This window comes from Salmo salar, chromosome 09, assembly GCF_965601325.2.
Source record: "Salmo salar chromosome 09, fSalSal1, whole genome shotgun sequence".
In the NCBI taxonomy this organism is placed as follows: domain Eukaryota; kingdom Metazoa; phylum Chordata; class Actinopteri; order Salmoniformes; family Salmonidae; genus Salmo; species Salmo salar.
In genome coordinates, this window is record NC_138299.1 from 94872892 (window position 1) to 94881745 (window position 8854).

Below are 8854 nucleotides of genomic sequence, written 5' to 3' on the forward strand. Positions count from 1 at the left end.
TAACCCCCCACTACAAAAACTCCCTGGGCACCCAGTCTGGCAGCCCCCGCACCTCTCCCCCAAAAACGGTATATGTGTGTGTGTCTTTCAGAGGGGTTGGGTTAATAGCGTAAGTAAAATGTTGGTTGGACCTTGTGTGCAATCGACCAATAAAGTGATCTTAATTACAATGCAATTTAGAAATTATTCTTTTTTATTTGGAATTCAAATTATATCTAACGTTTTTACGGAGTGCTAAATGTTTTGTATTTAGTCTTGGGTATTTGCCATTGTTGTAGTTATATCCGATAGGTGTCGCTGCCGTCCTCTGTTTTATTATAGGGATCTGAGTTTTATTATAAGGACTGTTAATGACAATTCTAAGGACCCCTAGTTGGTCATTTACACCCCTGTTTACTATACTATTCACAGTTGATGTTCAAAAAAGGACAAATTCATTGAAATTGACATTGCAAATCAAATTGGCATCTCAATTGCTTTGCTATATGGCTCATGACAGCAATGATATGACACCAAATGATGAAGCATCTCCACAATTCCATTTGATGAATCATCTAAACAATCATAGATCTGCCTTTGTGTTTATAGCTGTAAGTGAAACTGTTAGTTTTGCATAATATAAACACTGACCGGGCCGGGGCAAAGCTAGAGCGCGTCACCGGCAGGTAGGTGGGGTTTAACGGGGCTGATTATTTACGGTACTTTTTGCAGCAGCAGAGCTCTCCGGGATGGCATAAGAGAGTGGCTATTGCTACGGGAGGAGAAAACCTACAGAACGAAAGACAGATAGCGTCGTCCCCTCGGCGATGGCACGGCTAGAGGTGTTTTTGTTCACGGCTCTAGCTCGCATTTCGTCTGAGAATTCTGCTTCCTTTATTAGCTATTCCTGATCCGTACTCAAACCGACACCCCCAATTATGGATTGTACTGAAGTTCCACCTTCTGTATTTTTGAGTCAAGACAATCGAGCGAAATAAGAGGAAACGATCAAGGACGGCTGTGGGCTATTATCCATTCCGGACTGTTCTCCATATATAGACAAGAGTCGTTGAGATGCATGCGTGAAAGATTTTGGTAGGCTATTTTGTTTCAATCCTCGGGTGCAATATTCAGGATATTCCATTGGTTTACGCGTAAAGAACATGGACACAAGGTGTTTTAGCTACCAGAAACTATCCCTGTAGTTAGAATAGATTTCTTCGTGTTGTCAAATTTTGCTATTAACGGCCTGAGATGATATAACTGCAGTTTAGATGATTGCTTTGCTCTGTTAGGAATAATGCGCTGCTGTAGATAAGCCCTTTTTTAACAGCTGATCACCTTTTAGGGTTTCAGAAATACCCTTTTGTTAATTTTGACAACAGAAAACTATTTTTTAATTTTATTCAAATGTATTTCATATGAACGCAAGTAACCTATTCTGAGCTGCTGTGTACAGTTGTAGGCTATAACTTGGAAACAAATCTCCCCACCTCACTAGCAAGGTGACAGTAGGAGTAGGGTTGCAGAGTTCTCTGTAACAGAACGACAGAACGACAATAGTCATGGCTCTGCCAGATAACACCCCCAGCATTCCATTAGGGGAAGAAGTAATCTTCCCTGAGATAGTAGAGCTGAATGTGGGTGGCCAGGTGTACATCACTCGCTACTCAACCCTTATCAGCGTACCAGACTCTCTCCTGTGGGAGATGTTTAACAGGAAATCCACCAAAGGTCTGGCGAGGGACACCAAGGGCCGTTTCTTTGTGGACCGGGATGGTTTCTTGTTCCGGTATATTCTGGACTACATGAGAGATCAGCAGCTGGTGCTCCCAGACCACTTCCCAGAGCGGGGTCGCCTGCAGCGGGAGGCTGAGTTCTTCATCCTACCTGAGCTCGTAAAGATTCTGGCGCCCAAATTCAGCAAGCAGAACTCGCTAGGCGACGAGGGGTGTCAGAGCGACCCGGAGGACTCCTCGCCGGGCATTGAAACCGGGCGCAACCTGGCCTCGCTGGGCACTGCCGCCTGCGCCAGTCTGGTCCCCAGTGGAGACGGTAAACGCTCGGGATTCATCACCATCGGTTATCGCGGCTCTTATACATTGGGGCGCGACAGCCAGACCGATGCCAAGTTCAGACGTGTTGCTCGCATTATGGTCTGTGGCAAGACGTCGCTGGCTAAAGAGGTGTTTGGGGAGACGCTGAACGAGAGCCGGGACCCAGACCGACCCCCAGAGCGCTACACGTCACGATACTACCTCAAATTCACCTTCCTGGAGCAGGCCTTTGACAGGCTGGCGGACGCCGGGTTTCACATGGTGGCCTGTAACTCCACGGGGACCTGCGCCTTCGCTCACGAGCAGACGGACGACAAGATCTGGACCAGCTACACTGAATACGTGTTCTACCGTGAGTGAGACCATCATCATCATCCCTGGTCCCCGGTCCCGCTAGTGGTCCCCAGCATCCAGCCTCCTCTACCCTTGTCTCCCTGGATCCAGCCCTGGGTCCCCTTGCCTCCCTGGATCCAGCCCTGGGTCCCCTTGCCTCCCTGTATCCAGTCCTGGGCCCCCTTGCATCCCTGGATCCATCAATTATTCCCTTGCCTCCTGGACCCCAGCCTCCAGCCCCTGCCCCCCAGCACCTGCCCCCTGGCTTGTTGGCCCCCTTAGTGCTCCCTAGCCTCCAGCCCTTGCCCCCCCCCCCCCCCCCCCCCCCGCCACCAGCCCTGGATTCCTGCTTCGAGCAGGAATCCAGAACCATCCTGAACCATCGCCCCCGCACCAAGCCTCAGAGACCCAACCACAGCCCCCCTAACCATCCTACAGAGACTGCCCCCCCACCCTCCATGTACTGTCCTTCCTCCTGTATATAGTATTTGCCTTGGTGAAGGACAATGCTGTGTGTAAAAGAGCTTGTTTAGTCCAGTTCAGGCCCTGCCTGGTCTGTGTATAACTAACTTTAGCAGGCTGGAGGGGCCAATCGGAAAAGGGCCTAGATTGAAGTACTATTTTGTTCTGAACCTCTGCTGCTGCTTACTCCAACAGACCCTCCTACTCCTCTGAACTAAAATGGCCAAATAATGTGACATCTAAGCAGCCTAGAGGAATGAGAGAGAGAGTGGCCAGCCCGGCACAAACAAGAGCAAAGTGTCACACAATACGAAAGTCTTTCATTTCCTCCTTCCCCTCTTCTTATTTTCCTTATGATATGTCTGAGACCAAACTGTTGGGAAAGGGGCCATTCTCTTTTACTAGTCAAATGGGGCGGCAGGTAGCCTAGTGGTTAGAGCGTCGGACTAGCAACCGAAAGGTTGCAAGATCGAATCCCCAAGGTCGAATCCCCGAGCTGACAAGGTAAATATCTGTCGTTCTGCCCCTGAACAAGGCAGTTAACCCACTGTACCTAGGCCGTCAATGAAAATAAGAACTTGTTCTTAACTGACTTTCCTAGTTAAATAAAGGTAAAATAAAAAAATGAATTATCATCTTTTTCTTGTAAAGATAACGTCTCACCTTTTTGTTAAGTCTCTGCTTGTAAAGACAACCAGCTAACATGATTGCCATCTTGTCTCAGAAAAAAAGCACAGTGAACTCCTTATAAGGGAAAAGAGGACCTATATGGACCAACAATATCCTCTCGAGCTGTTCACGTATGTCTTCTTTAGGACAACCCAGGTATTTGCATTCTAGAGGGGATTCTTAATGTTAGAAAAACAACGCTGGGTCTTGTCCGAGAGTCAAAGCTAACAAACAAGGGAGGAAAAATGCGAGAAAAGATTGTATTTGACTGCAAGAAAGAGAAATAAGTGGTTTTAGTACAGAGTGGTTGTAGTACAGGTTGAGGGTTTGTCGGAAATGGCACCCTATCCTCTATGTAGTGCACTACTTTTGACCAAAGCCCTATGCAGGTCCTGGTCAAAACTAGTGCACTACATGGGGAATAGGGTGCTTGAAGTGTGTTATTTGATTGTTCGATGGAGTGTTGAGAATTCTAATTGCCCATGGCCCATGCCTGGAAGACCAGAGGAGATGTGAAGTGTTACATCACAATGTCCACAAAACCTCTCCTTCTACTCATCCTCATACTCTTCCTCCTCCTCTCATCTTGGTTTAAATACCAACTCTCTGTTTTTTACTTTCTTCAAACAGTAACATTTTTACAGGGATACGTTTGTTAATGAATGCCCACAGTGTTTTGGCTCTTAGCCCTCTTCTGAAACTGTGGTTTACATTTATGAAGGACAATCATTTTTCTCATTGGAGTGTGTTTTTACTCTATCTATCCCAAGCTCTTCTATTCAGTTCAGTATTACAGTTTTAAGCTCTTTGATATTTGGTAGCTTTCATTGACTGTAATGTGTATACCCATGAGAAGGAGATAGGTTTATGCCATTACCAGCCAAAGAATGACATTCTCTCAAAAATCTAGCAGCTAAACAACAGGACAGGACTTTGGATAGGACATGGATATTGTGCATATTTTTGGGGAATGTTGTAGTACAGTTGATTCCTGATAAGTACACCTCTTATAAGTGCTAAATCACTGGTTAAGTGCACGTCGTCAGTACAGTCACACCAGTTGTATTTTAGAATTTGACTGTAGTTGGACTGAACAGTAATTGTTCCCACAGCAACTATAACCACAGTAACAGGAGAAAGTGTGAATGGTTAAAGGTTAAGCGGAGTTAAGTGGTAGGGGTCATTTTCAGGTATAGCCTCAGGACAAGTCTGCTTATCAACAACAACTTCACAACTTGAACCTACAGTACCTCAGTAGGTAAAATAAAGCTTAGAATCCTCTCCAAATACCAAGGAACACTAATTATCTGAAAAGGCAAGACTTGTACCAGTAATAATCAATGGATCATCTAGTAATATGACTTGTAAAGTACAGAATATTCACCCTGATAAAGAGAAACTCTTGTTGAAGAAACTGCCTTGACGGTTCGGTAGACAGTGATTTTAATTTGAGTGAAGGTGTGAACAAGACATTCTGAATGGCTGACAGAAGATAAATGTTTTATTGGATATCGCTAGAGTATGATAGTACAGTGTTGACAGCAGCATTGAGTCAACAGTGTCAGCTTCAGTGTCGATGTCACAAGTCAAACATAGACCAAACAGCAATGGGGGAAAAAAAACATGTTTGTCATACAGTAGGTATACAATACACCCTGTAAAATGTTGGTTGCTATACCTACTAAATGTTTAGGAACATAATTAGTGTGTGACTTTCTTTTCATAGCTTACTCTCCGTTAATCAGAACCTCTACGAAACAGTTTTTGGGTGTGCGTCAGCTTATTCCTTTTGTTATACAGCAGGCAAAAGGAAAATGTAATCTGTCAATTCAAATGTGTTATTTATCTTCTATTACACTTGCATTGTACATCCTTTTATGACTTGTTTAGTAACTAAGCTGGTAAAGTAGGGTGACATATTTCAGTAGAGTTGTGTACGCTCTCATTGATATTATTAGTGTTGTAACTGAAAAGTGTTAAAAGAATATAAAATATTTCACAAGTAAATCCTTTCAAATGTTTTTACTGAAGGGACCACAGGCCTATAAATGTAATTGTATACTTCCAAGACGTTGCACCTCTTTCTGTCTCTATCTCTCTTTCTTAATTAGACATGAATATACTGTAGTAGCCTAGTATGTCAGTCACCATACATTACTACTGTAGTAACCTAGTATCAGTCAGTCACCAGACATTACTACTGTAGTAACCTAGTATCAGTCACCAGACATTACTACTGTAGTAACCTAGTATCAGTCAGTCACCAGACATTACTACTGTAGTAACCTAGTATCAGTCAGTCACCAGACATTACTACTGTAGTAACCTAGTATCAGTCAGTCACCAGACATTACTACTGTAGTAACCTAGTATCAGTCACCAGACATTACTACTGTAGTAACCTAGTATCAGTCAGTCACCAGACATTACTACTGTAGTAACCTAGTATCAGTCAGTCACCAGACATTACTACTGTAGTAACCTAGTATCAGTCAGTCACCAGACATTACTACTGTAGTAACCTAGTATCAGTCAGTCACCAGACATTACTACTGTAGTAACCTAGTATCAGTCACCAGACATTACTACTGTAGTAACCTAGTATCAGTCAGTCACCAGACATTACTAAACATAGTTGTTGTTGAGCAATAGCCAGGTCAGGTAGATTGCAAACAGGGATCACTGGTTTCCATCGAAACAGAGAAAACAAAGTCTCTGTTTTAAGCCAAAGGAGTATTTTTCTCCCATTGCCCTCTCTGGTGCTCAAACAGTAAGACGTACCATTTGTGGGCGATGGTGCAGACAGGTCGTTCTTCATTGGCGTCAAAATTGGACAACAATCCATGTCCTGAGTACGTTGGGAAATGACTTCAAAACCAGCCACTAGGGACAAAGTGAGTGCTATTATCATCAAGTAGGCTTGGGTAATCCCTTGACTCTGGATCAGAAGGTTGGGTGTTTGATTCCAGTTGTGGACACTGGTTTTTATTTCTGGTTTCAACCCTTTCCCAAACCTTAACCATTTGGAATGAGTGCCTAAACTTAACCTTTAACTTTGAAAGTTGACGTTTGGAAAAATGGAACGATACAGAGCAGCAGGAGAACGTGGCTGAACATCTAATTTTGCTGTGAGACTGAGACCTTGTTGGATGGTGTTGACTTGTGTGTGATGTGTAAAAAATATATAGATATTTTTTGAACAATTAAGTATGAATCCACTCAACACATCATGTCCTTGTTATGTAAAGTGAGGTGAGTGAGTCTATTAAGTATGAATCAAGTCAATGAATCATAACCTTATATAAAGTGAGGTGAGTGAGTCTATTAAGTATGAATCAAGTCAATGAATCATAACCTTATATAAAGTGAGTAAGTCATAAATGTTTAAATGGCTTAGACGTCGGAAGCTCTCAAAATATTCTCAGTCTGGCACTCGCACGCACGCACACACACACACACACGTTAAAATCGTTATGTGCTGCGTCTTTCTCTTCTAGATCTGTCTATTTTGGGATGATGGCAGTGGAATCCTCTATAGTGTGTTGTCACAGTGCCTGGAATGTTTTTCCGACCAATCCAAACTGAGTCTGGAGTTAATGAGGTGGTGGTATGAGTGTGGGTTTTGTCTCGTCAGTGAGTGACTGCACATCCACATCGTAGTGTAAAACGCCATAGCAAGCCATTAGCTGCGAGGTGTAGAAGCACATTGAGGGAATTTCAGAAGGTAGTGTCCATGCTACAGGTCTATACCTCTGTGGTTAACTATGAGGCTCAGCATTCAACAGTAATTACTTTGCCACCATTGGCCTATTTATTGCCTTACCTCCTTACTCCATTTCCACACACTGTATATTTTTCTATAGTGTTATTGACTGTACGTTTGTTTATCCCATGTGTAACTCTGTGTTGTTGTTTTTGTCGCACTGCTTTGCTTTATCTTGGCCAGGTCGCAGTTGTAAATGACAACTTGTTCTCAACTGGCCTACCTGGTTACATAAAGGTGAAATTAAAATAAGAAAAAAACACTGATGTAAGAGTATCACGTAGATACGCTGAAGCTATCCCGGATGGTCATCTAAACCTGGTTTGAAAAGTCTAGCATGTTTGGTTGTGAGCCATATAGCGAGCAGGTGTAAACCAGAATACCATGTTGTGATCGTACAATAAAGACATTTTATCATGAATGGTTCTTATCTACCTTTTTTAATATGCTGTCCAGAGTCTTGTACGGCAAGACAGTTCCACTAAGCATGCATTCATAACACTGTGTCATCTACAGTACCTCCTCTTTCTGTTATCATATTTGTCACCCTCTGGGTCTTCACATGTCCTTCAGAACACAACATGTGAGAGAGGGAGTATTGTGGAGTGTTCTGGAATCTACTGGAATGTAGCTATAGAGTGCTCCGGAGTGTTCTAGAATCTAGAGTGTTGCTACTAGAGCCCTCTAGCACCAGGCAAATTAGGACTGGTGCTCTATGTGTGGACTGGAGAGTGGAGTAGAGAGAGCCAGGGACACAGTAGGCCTTATACTGTAGCTTAGCCTTGAAAGTCCCTGAGCCAGAGAGAGATAAGGCCCCGTGCATCTTCAGGACAACATGCCTTCAGCAGTCAGCTTCAATCTCTCAGTGTTTGCGTAACAAATTACACCCTGTTCCCTATGTCGTTCCCATATAGTTCTGGTCAAAGGTAGTGCACTAAATATGGAATAGGGTGCCATTTGGCATACAGGCAGTGGGATCCTCCTCATTTCCCCTGCCAGATAAGCCACTGTTAGGAGCGAAAGAGAGAGAAGGAAAGAGGGAATACACAGAAATAGGTATACACAGAGGGAATAGATATACACATAGAGGGAATAGATATACACAGAGAGGGAATAGATATACACAGAGAGGGAATAGATATACACATAGAGGGAATAGATATACACAGAGAGGGAATAGATATACACATAGAGGGAATAGATATACACAGAGAGGGAATAGATATACACAGAGAGGGAATAGATATACACACAGAGGGAATAGATATACAGTGGGGAGAACAAGTATTTGATACACTGCCGATTTTGCAGGTTTTCCTACTTACAAAGCATGTAGAGGTCTGTAATTTTTATCATAGTTACACTTCAACTGTGAGAGACGGAATCTAAAACAAAGATCCAGAAAATCACATTGTATGATTTTTAAGTAATTAATTTGCATTTTATTGCATGACATAAGTATTTGATCACCTCCCAACCAGTAACAATTCCGGCTCTCACAGACCTGTTAGTTTTTCTTTAAGAAGCCCTCCTGTTCTCCACTCATTACCTATATTAACTGCACCTGTTTGAACTCGTTACCTGTATAAAA

At 43.1% G+C, this 8854-nt stretch overlaps 1 long non-coding RNA gene across 1 annotated transcript; it reads left to right on the forward strand.

The window, feature by feature from the left end:
* The first annotated feature begins 677 nt into the window (after window positions 1-677).
* Window positions 678-7684, forward strand: LOC106612213 (BTB/POZ domain-containing protein KCTD12). The gene has a single exon (XR_014378838.1). It is a non-coding gene; the product is annotated as a BTB/POZ domain-containing protein KCTD12 (long non-coding RNA).
* Window positions 7685-8854: the final 1170 nt, after the last annotated feature.